The following is a 17,698-nucleotide window of genomic DNA, read 5'->3' on the forward strand; positions in this document are numbered from 1 at the left end:
AGGTCCACCCTCTTTTGAAATGTTTTTCATCAATCCCAGAGTTTGTGAATAAAATACTATAGTTTGTAAGAGTGATTTGAATGCTCTTTGGAAAAGCACTAATGGCAAGACTCGTGAACAGTCTTGTAACCTGCAGTAAAAAATGTTTCATTTCCATTCAGAAGAAAACCATCACAAATGTAGTGTGCTCAAACTTTACTACATACTTTACAGATGAGAAGAATAGTCATACTCAGAGTCATACTGTTCAGAACCCACTTTATTTAAGTGATATCACAGTGTGCTAGTAACTAGTTGAAATATTTTGACCAGGTGGTAAGACACTGCAGGCATAGCCAATTTGTTGACTATCCATTCATAGGGAGTTAATTTCAAGAAACACATCTTTTAGACATTTGGGTCACAAACCTATGCTTTAGGGAATGTTTTTCATTTCTTTTCTAAAGAAAACTTGTGAGATACAAAGTTTGCAAGAATCTTTTTCATGATATACAAACGATACATCAATTATCTTAAACACAGTACCCCTCACATGCCAGCAAGGGCTTTAGATCTCTTCAGCATTTACACTCTGTGCAAAACCATTTTTGCATTATCCTACTTGGTACAAATTTAAAACATGTGAAATCTCAGTTTGCACTAAGCACTTTACACACTTGTAGGAACTGGAGAAGTAAAAGGCCACTGACCTAAAGAAAGTTTTAGGATAGACTCTTAAAACACAACTGAAAACAATTCATGTCACATACATAGCCATTGGAAAATATCTTTTTGGATATGGGTTTTCAAGTCTTTGGGATAAATACCCAGTAGAGGGATTGCTAGATCATATGGTAGATCAATTCTTAGTTGTTTGAGGAACCTCCATACTGTTTTCCATAGCGGCTGTACCAAACTGCAGCCTCACCAGCAGTGCATGAAGGTTCCTTTTTCTCTACATCCTCTCCAACATTTGTTATTACTTGTCCTGTTGATTATAGCCATTCTAACAGGTATGAGATGGTATCTCATTGTGGTTTTGATCTGCAATTCCCTAATAACTTGCGATGTTGAGTATCTTTTCATATATTTGATGTCCATTTGTATGTCCTCTAGGTAGAAGTGTCTGTTCAGGTCCTCTACCCATTTTTTGATTGGATATTTGTGTTTTGTTGTTGTTGTTATTGAGTTGTATGAGTTCTTTGTATATTTTGGATATTAGGCCTTTTTCAGAGAGGTTGCTTACAAATATATTTTCCCATTTGGATGGTTATCTCTTTACCTTGTTGATGATTACTTTTGCTGATCAGAAGATTTTTAGTTTGATGTAGTCCCATTCTTTATTTTAGCTTTTATTTCTCTGCTTTTGAGATCAAATTCATAAAAATCCTCTTTAAGGCCAAGGTTTTATTCTATGCATCTTATAGTTTCAGGTCTTATATTCAGGTCCTTAATCCATTTTGAGTTAATTTTGGAATGTGGTAATAGACAGAAGTCTAGTTTCATTCTTTTGCAGGTAGCTTTCCAGTTTTCCCAGCACCATTTATTGAAGAGGTTTTCCTTTCTCCACTGATGTTTTGGTTTCTTTATTGAAATTATTTGCCCATATAAATATGGGTTTACTTCTGGACTCTTGATTCTGTTCCACTGGTCTGAGTGTCTGTTTTGCTGCCAATATCATGCTATTTTGATTACTGTTGCTTTGTAGTATAATTTTAAGTCAGGCAGAGTGATGCCTCCAACCTTGTTCTTTTTTCTCAGGATGGCTTTGGCAATTCAGGGTCTTTTGTGCTTCCATACAAATATGATGATTTTTTGTTCTATGTTTTTAAAACTATGCCAATGGAATTTTGATGGGGATTGCATTAAATCTGTATAATGCTTTAGGTAATATGGTCATTTTAACTATGTTGATTTTCCAATTCAAGAACACAGAATATCTTTCCATTTCTTTGCATCTTCTTCGATTTCTTTTAATAAGGTCTTATATTTTCATTGTATAGGTCCTTTACAGGTTTCATTAGATTTATTCCTAGGTATTTTATTATCATTGCAATTGCAAAAGGAATGATTTTATCCACTTCTTTTTCCGACACTTCATTATTAGAGTATAGGAACGTTATGGATATTTGAGCATTGATTTTGTATCCAGAAACTTTACTGTATTTGCTTATTGTTTCTAGTAGTGTCCTTGTGAAGTCTTTAGGGTTTTCTATAGAAAGAATCATGTTATCTGCAAATATTGACACTTTGCTTCTTCGTTTCCTATTTGGATGCCTTTTATATCTTTCTCTTGTCTGCTTCCACTCGCTAGGACCTCCAATGTTATATTGAATAACAGTGGCAATAGTGGACAGCCTTGCCTTGTTCCTGACCTTAGAGAGAAGGTTTTTAGTTTTTCACCATTAAGTATAATGTTGGCTGAGGGTTTGTCATATATGGCCTTTATTATGTTAAGGTATTTTTATTCTATACCTATTTTGTTAAGAGTTTTGATCATAAATGGATGCTGCATCATGTTGAAGGCTTTTACTGCACCTATTGATATCATATAATTTTTATTTTTTAATTTGTTTATATGGTGTATCACATTAATAGATTTGCGTATGACGAACCATCCCTTTACCCTTAGGATGAAGACTACTTGATTATGGCGTATAATCTTTTTAGTATGTTGCTGTATTTGGTTCACTGGTATCTTATTTAGGATTTTTGCATGTGTTCATGAGAGATATTGGTCTGTAGTTTTCTTTTTTTGTGTTATCTTTACCAGGTTTTGGTAACAGGGTAATATTGGACTCATAAAACGAGTTGGGAAGTATTGCCTCCTCTTCATTTTTTGGCAGAGTTTGAAGATAAAAAGTATTAAATCTTCTTTGATGTTCGGTAGAATTCACTGGTGAAGCCATCTGGTCCTGGACTTTTACTTTTTGGTGGGATTTTTATGATTGTTTCAATTTCCATATTGCTGATTAGTCTATTTATATTTTTCAGATCTTCTTGATTCAGTCTAAGAAGATTGTATATTTCTAAGTACTGGTCCATTTCTTCTAGATTATTAATTTGGTGTTATATACTTTTTCTAGTATTCTTGTATGATCTTTTGTATCTCTGCGATGTCAGTTGTAATTTCCCCCCTTTCATTCCTGATTTTGTTTATTTGTGTCCTTTCTCTTTTTTCTTTAGTGAATCTAGCCATGGGTTTGTCAATTTTATTAACCTTCTCAAAGAACCAGCGCTTTGTTGTATTTATTTTTTCTTTTCTTTTCTTTTTTTTTTGTTGCTGTTGTTGTTTTGTTTTGTTTTCAATTCCATTTCTTTCTGCTCTAATTTTGAATATTTCTTTCCTCCTGCTGACTTTTGGCTTCATTTGTTCTTCTATTTTCAAATTTTTTCAGATGAAGCATTGGGTTGTATATTTGGGCTTATTCTTGTTTTTCGAGGTAAGCCTGTAATGATATGAACTTTCCTATTATGATCGCTTTTGCCATGTCTCAAAAGTTTTGATATGTTGTGCTATCATTATCATTCATTTCTATGTATTCTTGATCTCTCTTTTTATTTCTTCTCTGACCCTGTCATTCTTCAGCAGCATACTGTTTAATCTCCATGTATTGGTGGTTCTTCCTGATTTCTTTTTGCAGTTGATGTCTAGTTTCAAAGCATTATGATCAGAGAATATGGTTGTTATGATTTCAACCTTCTTATATTTGTTGAGGCTATCTCTGTGTCCCAGTATGTGGTTGATTCTTGAGAATGTTCCATGCGCACTAGAGAAGAATGTATAAGCAGCTGTTTGGGGATGGAAGGCTCTGTAAATGTCAATTATGTTCAGTTGGTCTAATGTGTCATTTAAGGATGTTATTTTCTTATTGATTTTCTGTTTGGATGATCTGTTCATATCCAACAGTGGGGTATTTAGGTCCCCTACTACAAAAGAGTTTTGGTCTGTTTCTCCCTTTAGTTCTTTTAGTAATTGCTTTACATATTTTGGGGCTCCCTAATTGGAAGCATAGATATTAATAAGTGTTATGTCTTCTTGGTGCATGATTCGCTTTCTCATTATGAAGTGTCCCTCAGTATCTTTCTTTACCTTTTTTATTTTGAAGTCTACTTCATCTGATATTCGTACTGCTACTCTCATTTTTCTCTGAATGCCATTGCTTGAAATATCATTTTCCACCCTTTCACTCTGAGTCTATATTTGTCTTTGGGGCTGAGATGTGTCTCCTGGAGGCAGCATATGGTTGGATTTTGTTTTTTGACCTATTCTGCAACTCTGTGATTTTTTATTGGCGAGTTCAGTCCTTTTACATTTAGGGTGATTATTGAAATATGAGATCTTCTTATAGCCATTTCATCTTTTGCTTTCTGGTAGCTCAGTGTTTCCATTGCTTCCTTGTCCTTGTGTTTCTGATTTCTTTATTTCGTTTGGCTTTTGTGGGTTTTCCCTCTGGTCCTTCTTGTTTTATGTTATATTCAATGGTTCTGAATTTTTGTTGTGTGGTTATCATTACGAATATGTAAAGGATAGTTATATGTATACAGTTGTCCATTTTCTTCTGTGCGTGCCTTATCTCTATTCCTTTTTGTGAATATGGATCTTTGAATCCTTCCTTTTTCAGTCATTGTTATCTCAATTTGTCCCTATTATGCTGAATTTTCATTACTATTTGGCTATAGCAATTCTCTTCTTATTATTTAAGCTTATAATGCCATGTTCTTAGTAAGAGTTGTACTCCTCTGCTTCTATCTGCCTGATAGTCACTTTACTCCTAATTATGTATTTTTTTTTTTTGTCATTTTGTTTCAGGTGAGCTGACCCCTTTCAATATTTTCTGTAGCGCAGGCCTCTTAGTGGAGAATTCCTTCAATTTTTTTATGTCTAGAAAAGTCTTAATTTCTCCCTCATATCTAAAGGAGAGCTTAGCTGGATACATTATTCTAGGCTGGTATTGCCTTTAACTTAATAGTTTAAATATTTGATTCCATTCCTTTCTGAATTGTAAAATTTGCACTGAGAAGTCTGAGGATAATCTAATGAGTTTTCCATTATAACTTATCGTTTTTTCTCCCTGTCTGCCCTGAGAATTCTGTCTTTGTCATTGATTTTTGATAATTTTAATACAATGTGTCTTGGTGAAGGCCTTTTTGGGTTGTAATAATTCAGTGTTCTGATGACTTCTTGAATTCTAAGCTCCAGCTCATTCCTTAGATTTGGGAAATTCTCAACTATTTGTCTGAAAATACTTTCTAGTCCCTGCTTTTTTTCTTCATCTTCATTAATGCCCATTATTCTTATGTTTCCTCTCCTGATGGTATCAGCTAGTTCTTGAATTTCTCTTTCATTATTTTTCATTCTTTGATTTCTTTCTTCTTCCTTCTGATTTATTTCTAGATTTCTGTCTTCAATATCACTAATTCTTTCTTCCATTTTGTTTGAATCTATTTCTCAAGCTTGCTATTTCATTTTGCAGCTCTTGTAGTGTGCTTTTTATCTCCAGAAGATCTATTTGGTTCTTTTTGAGGGTTTAAATCTCCTTGCTTTGCCCATCTAGTTGTTTTTTTAATTCCTGAAATTGTTGACATGATTTGTTTTGGAACTCGGTGAGTTTTTTCAGAAGTACTATCCTAAATTCTGTCATTTAAGTTGCATATTTCTGTCTGTAAGCTCATTTTCTAGAGATTTTTCTCCTACTTTCTGAGATGCCTTGTCACGTTGGTTGTTAATGGTGTTTAATGGACTATTTCTCCATTTGGGTATTAATGGAAGTGTATTCTGCTTTTTTTTCCAGAAAGAAGGTTTATTATATAAAGGTATCTCTTTAGCCTGTTGCAAAGAAAGCGCTTTTCTTTTGGTTCCAGTAGGTGGCATCTAAGTCTCTTGGATCTCTGCTTAATATAAATTCTTAATAATGTCTTTTTTTTCCCCTTATAGATGTTTAATCATGCTCACTACCTTCAATCTCAGTTCCTGTCAGTGTTAGTGACAGTTTCGGTTGTGTTTGCTCCACTGTGATCTGTGATCTGTCTTAGAGGGTATGGGATAGGGCCTTCTGGGTCGGCTGTTAGGGGCTGTGGCTCAACCTGACTTTTACATCTGTGGCTGGTAAAAATCAACTGTTGTTTCTCTGCCATCCCTGCTTTTCTGCCATTTCCGATTCTCTGCCTTCTGCCCTGATGACTGGGCACTGCCGCCGGCCATGTGGAGCTCACAGCACTCCCAGGCAGGGCTGTTCATGGAAGTTGCTACCCCTTCTCCCTTCCCCCTCACCCTGCATGGAGCTCCAGTTGTGAGAGGCAGCTTCTTTGTTTCTCACAGTACACCACCCAACACATGGAGTTCTGACCTGTGATATCTCTTACTTAGCTCAGATCCCACACTCAGATGTGCTGGTGTGCAGTTTGGGTGTTTTTTGTTGAGTTTTAGATGTACAAATTATTGTTGTTTCAAGGAGAGAGATCTCTGGACATCTCTCACTCTACTATGTTTCCACAAAAGTCAAACAACCCTACTTTTAACACTAACTATAACTGAACATATGTGAAATGTAAGCCTGACACTAACCTTAGACTTGCCCAAACCTCATCTAATGTCATCTTTAATTTCAACCCAAATCCTGCCTTGAAATCTTACCTTAAACCTAACTCTAACCCTAAACCTAATCATCAGCTGAACCCTAACTTAACCCTAACCCAAACTATCAACTTAACTCTTAACATACACCAAGACCTCACCCTAACCTGATGCCTCACTGTAAACCTAGCCCTTATTCTGAACCTAATTCTTATTAAAAACCAAACCCTAATCTCATATCTGTCTTTAACCCTAACCCAAATTTTAACTATAATCATAAATTTACCCCTCACTTTAACCTACCCCTAAACGAACCCTAACCCTAACTCAGACTCTAATCTTAATCTTAATCTTAATCTTAAACCTAACCCTCACCTTATACCTTTCCCTAACCCACATGCTAACCTTTATTTGAATTTTAACATGGATCTTGATCTCTGAGCTTACTTCAATTTTAACTTCAACCTTAACCCTAACCCACACCTTTACTCTAAACCTAAGCTTTTTACTCCTTACCCTAATCCTAACCCTAATTTAAATTTAACCCTATGTGCCAAGCTACTTCTATAGCTAATCCTACAATGAAATCTAATACTAAATCTAACCCTAACATTAACCATAAATCTAACCCTAAATGTAGCTCTTATTCTAACTTCAAACAAACCCTAATCTTATTTTAAACCTAAACTCTAGTCTGAAAAAACATTTTAACCCTGACACTAACCCTAAACCTAATCAAAAACTCAATTTGAATCCTACACTAACACTATTACCCTATCACAAATCCTAACCCTAAACGAAAACCTAACCCTCACCCTGACCTGAAACTCACCCTAAAACTACCACTTTCTCTAACCTTAATCAAAAAACTAAACCAAAATCCTATCAACGAAGCTAACTTGGATTCTAACTCTAAACTTAAATCATTCTCAAATCCTAACACAAACCCTAACTCTAACCCCAAATCACACCCAGCCTTAGACCTTATTTTAACCCCAACCCCAATATAAACACCAACTCAGACCTGAAAAATCCTAATCATAAACTCAAGCCTCACCCTAAACCTTCACTCAGATCTTTAGTAATCCTAGATCAAATTTTCATTGAACCCTAAGCTCAGAACACCCTCTAAACCTATTTGAAACCTAATCCTAATCCTAAACCTAATCCTAACGTTAGCCTTAGACCCAACTCTAAATGAAGCCCTTATGCTATTTTACATCCAAACTCTAATTTAACTGTAATTCTAATTCTATTTTACTTAGTACCTAACCCTCACCCTTAGCCTAATCCTAGCCTTAACCACAACCCTAATTTTACCACAAATCCTGATCTCCAAGTTTACTCTAACTCTAACCATAACCATAACCATACATCTAATCATAACCATACCCTATCAGTAAACCTAATAAGAATTTAACTCAAAACTTTAAGTTAGGGTTAAAATTGGGGTAAGGACTAGAAGTAAGATTAATTTTAGAGTAAGGTTTGTGTTAGGGTTAGGGTTAGGATTGAAGTTAAAGTTGAAGTAAACTCAGAAATTAAGGATATGTTAATATTCAAATATGGGTTAGCTTGTGGGTTAGGGTTATATTTTGAGTTAGGGTTAGGTTTAGGAGTAGGTTAAGGTAAGGGATGTATTTATGATTATGGTTAAAATTAGGGTTAGAATTAAAGACAGGTTTGAGCTTAGAATTTGGTTTTTAATTAAGATTAGGGTTAGCATAAAGGCTAGGTTTGTGTGAGATTTAAGCTTGGATCAGGGCTCAGTGCAGGTTATGAGTTAAGTTGCTAGTTTGGGTTAGAGTTAAGGTTAGGGTTCAGTTTATGATTAGGTTTTGGGTTAGGGTTAGGTTTAGGGTGAGATTTGAAGGCAGAATTTGTATTTAAATTAGGAATGATATTTGGCCTGGGGTTAGAGAAAGTCTAGGGTTAATGTTAGGGTTACAATTGAGGTATGTTCAGAATTTGGGTTTAGTTTATAATTAAGATTAGTGTTAGAGTAGTGTTAAGTTTATGATTAGGTTAAGGTGAAGGTTAGGGTTAGAGTTAGCTTGAAGTTTAGGTTTTGGGTTTCTAATAACTGAAGGTTATATTTAGATTTGAGCCTAGGGTTTGCATTTTCATAAAGGTTCTGGTTAAAATTAGAGTTTGGTTTAGGGTAAGGACTAGGCAAGGTTAGCTATAAGGTTAGGGAAAGGTTTAGGTTTAGTTTTTTAGTTAGAGTTAGGCTTAGGGTTAAAATTAGGGTTAGCACTAGGATTATGGTTAAGTTTTGAGTTAGGGTTAGATTTGAAGTCAGAATTAAGGGTTAAGGTGGAGTTTATACTTACAATTAGGTTTAGAGTTAGCTTTGAGTTTAGTATTTGGGTTTAAAATAGGTTTAACATTGAATTTGCATTAGGGTTTTCAGCTAAGGGCTTTGGACAGGGCTAAATTTAAGGTAATAGGGTCAGTGTTAGTTTTTGAGTTAGGATAGGTTTATGGTTAGGGTTAAAGTTAGCTTCAAAGTTAGGGTTTAATGTAAATTAAGATTTGCATTTAGGGTTTTGTATATGATTAGAATTAAATTTAGGTTTTAGTTAGCATTTAAGTTATTTTTGAGGTGGCAGGCTTACATAAAGCTGAAGTTTAGGTTAGTTTTAAGATTAATGTTGGTGATAGGACTTTTGTTAGAATTAGGGTTAGCAATAAGATTAGAGATAGCTTTGAGTTTAGAGTTTGCATTTATTTAGTAGTAGGCTTAGGGTTAAGGTTAAAGTTTAGCATACGGATCAAAGTTAGGTTTGGGTTTTGAGTTAGGATTAGAGTTAGAGTTTGATTTAGGGTTAAGATAGTAGTCTTTTAGATCAAATTCCTACACATTGTGGAAAGCAGGTAGTAAAGTGGTGGCACCTACTTGTAATTTGTATAAAACGGGATAGCTGCCAACTGAGTTAAGCACTGTGTTTCTTAGATGAATGGAACTGAAACCATTCTGTAATGCAGGTAGTACTGTTTTGAAACATGAGCTATAATCTCTAAGTGACCAACAAATGACTTGTAAACTGTGCGTCATATTTACCTGTCGGGGAATAAAAACTAAACACATTCTTTGATGCTTTGATTTTATTATTTTTTTCAAAAAGATGTCTTCGACAATCTACTAGCATACTGTGCTCGGAACAGTGCTTACACAGTGAATGGAAATCAGACTTTTTTGTAATGCTTGTAATAAAGAGCTTGACTTGAGCACACAGTCATCACAAAAATGGAACTTTTGTAGAATGGAGTTCAAACTCATTTGGCCATGCATGTAGCAGTACCTTTCAAACAGGCAAGTTGGGACATCTTTTCAGAAACTCTTTTAACTCCAACCCTAAACTTAACCTCATATAACACACTAACCTCAACTCTAATCATAATCCAAACATTAAACTTAACATTAATCCTTTAATTGAATCCCTAAACTTAGCCCTTACTTTCCTTTATTTTGAAAACTAATATTAACCTTAATTTAAACCCTAACTCTAAAAGTAGAGCTAACTCTGACCATTAAGCTAGACTCAACACTAACTTTAAAAACCACTGATCCAAAGAGAGTGTTAAACTAGCCTGTTACAAAGCTACTGATAGATATTCACGTCATAATCTTACCTACAGGCACAACAGGATACATTTGGGTTTCAAGTAAAAAAAAAAAAAGGAACATGTGGCAAAGCATGTCCTCAAGTCACGGTGACTTCATAAAATGCACGTAAATGTGAATTCCATTGTCTGACCACTTGCTGCTCTGCACAGTTTCAGGGCTTACAAAGTTGTTTTTATTTGCCCAAAACATCTTTTAGACATGGCAATTCAAAACTTCATGCATTAGCGATCTGAAATTAATTACCTTCTTTATCTAGAGTAGAAGTGTTTGATGATTAAAGACCACTATTCTAATGGTTTTAAATTAGCAGCCTATTAGAAAGAGCTTGATAAGCCATTCCAGGAACTTAGCTACATGCCTGGCAGGATGTGTTTGAATTTCATACTGAGAAAGAACCTCTCTGAACAGAGTTGTGCTCAAGTCAAAGGCTTCACTACTGAAGCCTTTAGTGTTACTGCTGACTGTGATAGTCATCCTGAGTAAGCATTGAGGAGTGTTTACACAGTGTGTTGGTGTTCACATAATGTGTCTGGACTTTGTCAAAACTATCTTTTGGACATGTTGGTCACAGACTGCACATAGTAGGCTATGTGTTTAGTTTCCACGTGCTGAGAAAAAAGCTGTAATGAGACAAGTTGGCAAATACTGTTCATAAAACATAGAAAGTACACAGCATATTGAAACACAGGAATGCCTGCATTCCAGAAAGTGTTTCAGGTCAAATCACCAGACACACAGTCTGTCAGACACTTTTGGTAGTTGTCCCATTTGGTACGAATTAGAAAGAAGTGAGATTAGCATTTTCGCTAATCGCGATTCACAGTGCCTAAGTGTATAATGACGAGAAGGCCGATGTTCTAGAGGTTTATAACAATGGGCTTTTAAGAAAATGACTGAAACTGAGTCACGACATACACTTAACTCCATGCTGGAGAGGGCTGTGTTTGAGTACCACTCGAAGAATGGATCCTACAGAATAGAGAGTGTACAAGTCAAATGCATCACTACATGCAGGGAATTGTGCTACCTGTTGTCTGCCTAAGAACTGTTTAGAGCACAGACTTGGTACTCGCCTAGAGTGTGAGGCCTTAATCCGTGGCATTTACTGCCATGTTGGTCACAGACTATATGCATTAGAGAATGTGTTTCGTTTCCATTTGCTGAGAGAAAGACTGCGATGAACAAAGTTTGCAAGTATCTTTTTAGGACATGCAAAGTACACATCACATGTCAATGAAGCACCACATGTATTACAGAGAGCTTTGAAGTCTAATCACCAAATAAACACTCTGCAAAACACTAGGTACATAATTACAAGTAAGATTTCAGTTTTAACTCTGCTTTACACAGTGTATAGGAGTTTGAAGAGTAAAGTGCCACGGATCAAGAGACATTTCCCACCAGCATCATAATAGTACAGAAAACATGTCATATCTTAATGTGAGCTATAGGCAAAACAGATAACTATGAATTCCATTCTCTGCTAAACAGTATTTGAATAGACTTTTGATTCTATTTCAGTGTGCTAGTACTGTGTTGAAAACATCTATTTGGCACCTTTTTTAAAGACCAACAAATTAGGGAATATGTCTTATTTCCTTTTGCTGAGAGACAAGTTTGATGAACAATACCACTTTATAGTAACTTGTTAGAAGTTTAGGGAAAACAGTTTTTTGACTAATTGGTCAGACACCAGTTAGTTTTAACTTTAGTTTTAGGGTTATCTTTGAGGCAGGATCAGAGTTAGCTTTGGAGTGAGGGATAAATTTGACATCATTGTTAGGATTAGGGTTAGGGATAAATTTTAGTTTAGGTTTAGGTTAAGGCTTAGAGTTTAGTGTTAAGGTTTAGATTGAGTATAGGTTTAGGCTTAATGTCAGGGTTAGGGTTTGGGTTGAAATTAGAATAGGGTTCAAGTTGAGGTTGTGGTTATGGATGAGGGTAGAATTAGGATTAGGGTTAAGGTTAGGAATTGGGTTGAGAGTAAGATTAGTATTAGTGTTAATGTTAGAGTTTAGGGTCAGGGTTGAAGTTATGTCTATATTGAGAATTAGATTTAGAGTTGAGGAGGAATCAGGGCTGGAGTTAGTGATAGAGTTAGTTTTGGAATAGGTTTAGAGTTTGTGTTTAGAGTTGATTTAAGGTTAATGTTAGTGTTAAGATTAGGCTGAGGTTAGAGTTGAGGTTAGAATTAGCTATGGGGTTGTTAGTATGCAGTAAGGATTAGGGTTGAGGATAATATTAGGATTAATGTTAGTGTTAAAATTAGGCTTAGGTTAAAGGTTACAGTCTGAGTTCAAGATAGGATTACGTTTGTGGTTGGGCATGATTTGAGATTAGGGTTAGAGTTATTTTTTAATTTAGTATTAGGGTGAGAGCAAGTGTTAGTATTAGTGTTTGGTTTGAGGTTAGGATTATGTTCTAGCTCAGGTTATGGCTAGGTTTAGTGTTGAATTTTGAATTAGAGGTGAAGTTAGCTTAGGGTCGAGTTTCAGATTAGGGTTACAGTTTGTGTCAGGGTTAAGATTTTGGTTGAGGTAGGAATTAAGGTTAAGGCTAGGTTGAGGGTTAGGTTGAGTCAAGGTACATATTTGGGGTTAGGTTTAGGAATAGGTTAGGGTTAAGGTTAGGATAGTTAGAATTCAGGTCAAGTTAATTTACAAGGTTAAGTTAACAGTAAGGATTAATTTCAGTTTGGGAATAGAGTTTAGGGTTAAATTTAGGCTTGAGTTTTGAGTTGGGGTTTGGGTTAAGATTAAAGTTAGGGTTAGGGATAAGATTAAATTTGAGTTTATGATCAGGTTTTTGTCTAGGATTAAGGTTGATCTTAAATCAGGTTAGAGTGTATGTTTTGTGTTAGGGTTAGGATTAATTTTACTGTTAAGGTAAGACTATGGGGTAGTGTTAAGTTTAGGGTAGTGTTAGTGTTAGAATTCAGGTTAGGATTTGGTTTAGAGTTGAGTTTATGATTAGGGTTAGTTTTAGAGTTATAATTAGATTTCACTTTGAGGTTAGTGTTTAAATTGAATTTATGATTAGGTTTAGTTTAGAGTTTGAGTAAGGGCTAGGGTTAGGGTCAAGTTTATAATTAGTATTAGGGTTTGTGTAAAGGTTAGGGTTAGGGTGGGATTCACGGTTAGGGTCATGGTTAGGGCTGAGATTAGGATTGGGGGTTAAATAAGCATTAGAGTTAGATTAAGCTTAGAGGTGAGGGTTTGGGTTTAAATTAGGGTTAGCATTAAGTTTATGATTCAGTTCATAGAGTTAGGTGTAGAGCTGGCTCTGCTGTTATGCTTTGAGTTTAAAGTACGATTTCAGTTAGGGTTAAGGTTAGTGAAAGGGCTAGAGTTAGGATTAAGTTTAGGGTTAGGATTAGTGATCAAGACAGATGTAGGGTTAGATTTAGGGTTGAGTTTATTATTAAGGTTCATTTTAGGGTTAGAATTAGCTTTTGGTTAGGGTTAGGGTTTATATCAGGGTTACCATTTGGATTAGGGTAACTGCTAAGTTTAAGGTTAGAGTTAGGAATAGTGTTAGGTTTTGAGTTAGGATTAGGGTTAGGGATGTGTTTTTTATTAGTGTTACTGTTTGTGTAAGGGATAAGTTTTAGTTAGGTTTAGGGTTAGGGTTGAATTTAGAGCTAGTATTTGCATTGTGTTAGGGGTAAGGTTATGGCTGCAGTTAGCTTTGAATTAGTGTCTGGGTTTAAATTAGAGTTAGAGTTGACTTTATGATTAGTATTAGGTTTAGAGTTAACTTTGCAGTCAAGATCTAAATTTAAATTTGTGTTTGGGTTAGGTTTAGGTTTAGGGCTATAGTTGCACTTAGGTACTGAATTACCTAAGGTTAACGTTGAGTTTATGGTTAGCATTATGGTTATAATTAGAGTTAGCTTTGAGATGAGAGTCTGACTTTAAATCAGGGTTAGGTTTAAGGTTAGATTTTGGGTTCAGGTTAGGATTAGGTTTTGAGTTAGTGATAAGGTTAGGGTTAAGTTTAAAGCTAAGGTTAGGTTTAGTGTTCAGTTTATGTTTGGGGTGGGTTCAGATTAGAGTTTGCTTTGAGGTTAGCATTTGGGTATAAATAGGTTAGGTAGAAGTTTAGTGTAAAAGCTGGGGTAAGTGTCAGTTTTCAAGTTAGTTTTAAAGTAAGGTGTTGGTTTGAGTTACGTTATCATTTAGGGTTAGGGTTAGAGTTAATGTGGAGATTAGGTTTAGGTTTTGAGTCAGGATTAGAGTTAGTGACGAAGTAAGTGTTAGGGTTAAATTTGAGTTTATGATTAGAGTTAGTGTTCAAATTAGAGTTAGATTTAGCTCTGAGGCTAGGGGATTTTACAAATTTAGTGTTGCATTTACTTTTAGAGTTAGGGTAGGGCTAGATTTGGTTATAGTTAGGGGAAGATTTAGGGTTAGTGTTAGCATAGGTTCAGTTTATGAATAGGTTTAAAATTAAGGTTAGTTTTCTAGTAAGCTTGAAATTTAAATTTTGTGTTTAAATTACTGTTGGGGTCAAGGCTGTTATTAGGGTGAGGTCTAGGGTTAGGTTTAATTAGGGTTAGGGTTAGGATTAGTGTTGAGTTAATGATTAGTTAGGGTTAGGGTCAGAGTTAGCTTTAAGATTACATTTTGGATTCACACTAGGGTTCGTTTTAGGGTTTTCATTAAGGTAAGGCATAGGGCTCAGATTAGGTTTAGGGACATTTTTAGGTTTAGGGTTCATGTTTGAGTTAGGTTTTGGGTTAATGTTAGGGCTGGGCATAGGGTAAAGGCTAGGGTTAGGGTTAGTTTACAATTAGAGTTAGGATTTGGTTTGGGGTTAAATTTAGGGTTAAAGGTTTGAGTTTGGATTAGGTTTATAGATAGAGTTAGAGTTAGCTTCAACCTCAAGGTTCGAGTTTAAATTATGGTTAGGATTAGGGTTAAGATAAGCATTAGTGTTAGAATTGGCTTGCCATGACGGTTTGTGTTCAAATTCATGTTAGTGTTCGGGTTATTTTTAGGTTTAGGGTTAGGGTGATGTTTAGGTTAGGGTTAAATTTAGGGTTAAATCTGAAGTTAGCATAAGATTTGAGGAAAGGGTTTTGGTTTAAATTAGGGTTAGTGTTAGGATAAGCATTAGGGTAAGGCATAAGGTGCCGATGATGTTTAGGGTTAGCGCTAGATTTAGAGTTAATGTCAGGGTAATAATTAGGTTTAGGGCTGAGTTTATGATTAGGATTAGTGATAAGTTTGCATTAAAGTTTACTTTGAGGTTAAACCTTGGGTTTCAATTAGGGTCAATTAAGGTAAGTTTTGGGGTAAGGGTTATAATATGGGCAAAGATTAGGCTTAGGTTTAGCGTAAGGTTGTGTATTTGCATTAGGTTTTGAGTTTGGCATAGGGTTAGAGTTAGGTTTGCAGTTAGAGTTAGTGTTGAGTTTATGATCTGAGTTTGTTTCAGCATTAGAATGTAAGGTTTGTATTTAGTGCTAGGTATCAAGTAAGATTAGGGTTATTGTTAGGGTTAGGTTAGGGTTAGGTTTAGGGTTGAGGTTGTGATTAAGGTTAGGATTTGAGTTATCTTTGATTTTAAGGTTTGGGTTTTAAAATTGGGTTAAGATTGGATTTAGTGTTAAGGTAAAATCTACATTTAGGTTTAGGTTTAGTATAAGTTTTAGGATTAAGCTTAGGTTTTGAGATAAGAGTAGGGGTTAGGGTTGAGTTCATGATTAATTAAGGTTAGGATCAGGCTTGTGATTTGAATGAGCTTCCAGGTTAGGGTTTGGTTTTAAATTATTGTTAGAGTTATAGGTAGGGTTAAAGTAAGGGCTAGGTTCAGGGTTCTGTTTGGGGTTTAATTTGGGTTAGTGTTAAAATTAAGGTTGGGGTTATGGTTAGGGTAAGGGCTAGGGTTAGCCTTAGGTTTAGGATGCCACAACAGTGCCTCTTGAAGGAAAACCTGATATATCTTATGCCCCCTCATCTAAGACATTATTAAGAGCTATAGCTAAAGTCTTCTCGTATCCACATAAACACCTTCACCCATTTGAGCAAGAGATTAATATTACCATACATTCCTATAGCCCATATTACCTGACTTATGTCAGCTAGTTAACATGCTAGTGGGACCTGGAAGGACACAACACTGGAGGCAACTTGCAGACTGTCAAGATCCTGAAGTTTCTCTAAGATCTTTGTTTAATAGTCTGACTCTAGCTTTGGAAAAGATCAACTGCATTGCTGAATGATTGCTGGACTCTATGTCTCTAGTCTCTCCAAAACGCATAGATGGTTCTGAAATTCAATAAAAGACTTCAAGAAAAACACATTTATGATAATTTCACTTGGCTATGCATTGTCTTTCAGGAAAATCCTGGCTTGCCTATTGATACTGTGCTGAGACATCAAAATCTGCCCTAAGTTCAGTTTTTCCTAATGAGTTAGACAGAGAAATGTCTGCTCTAACTAAAAGAACTCAAACAGACTAGGAACATCTTCCTACTGTTCAATGCATGGCCCATGCTGATTACTTTTCATGAAGCTAGAGGGATAAAAATGTAAACCATATCATGAACATACAGCTTCAATTATTGGAGATAAAGGTCAGTCGTAACCTATACCCAAACCTAAAATGATTTGTCACTTTGGGAAAAAATCTGGTCATTTGAAAAGAGACTTCTCAAAATTTAAAACTAATAATGACAAACTACCCTCATTGGTTCTAAACTCTCCAATGATAAAATCTGATGGGGATCTAAGAAAACAAAAAAGGCTGCCTTTTTTCTCACCCCCACCCCTGAATTTTTGAGAAACATCGATTTAGAATGACAATGCCTTTCATCTTGTCCTAGTTGACACTAGTGCCACACTTTCCACCTTAAAAATGCATGTCCAGCAGCCCCTTCCTCAGTTTATGAAAATAATTGAAGTCATATGAATTGATAACTCCTCACAAACATTATTTTTTTCAAAATCTGTATGATTTTTGGGGGGACCATTAACAGATACAGCTTCCTAATCAGTTTATCTTCCCTCATAAATATATTAGGTCAATACTTTCTATAAAAACATACAGCCTCAATAAGTTTTTCTCCTAAGTGGGATTTATTTTTAACATTGGATTAAAATGTTAGCCTCAAACATAGGCTAAAATAAAATTAATAGAGAACATGAAGGACACGTGAGGAAAATAGTACCATCTTTCTTTCTCTTGAGCTGAACCCAACCTTCCTGGACAGCAGCTAGGAATCAGGTCAGGCACAGCACTGGCCAGTGGAATGCACACACCCAGCTGCAAGGACCTGCTGTAGGGGCCTGTATAGTAGTAGAGAGCATCTGCAGGCACACACATAGTGCTAGAGGGCAGAGCAAGCAGCAAGGACAGAGCTAATGACAGGTGCATTGACAGCTGTGGGGGTTCCAATGGTCATTGTATACTCTTGCTGCTGCAGGGCCTTCCCACAGGTATGTGTCACTGAAGGCCAGTGAAGGGCCTGGGGTGGGTACATGCAGTGACATAGCCGGACAAGGGTA

Source organism: Pteropus vampyrus, unplaced genomic scaffold, assembly GCF_000151845.1.
Source record: "Pteropus vampyrus isolate Shadow unplaced genomic scaffold, Pvam_2.0 Scaffold137, whole genome shotgun sequence".
NCBI classification, from domain to species: Eukaryota; Metazoa; Chordata; class Mammalia; order Chiroptera; family Pteropodidae; genus Pteropus; species Pteropus vampyrus.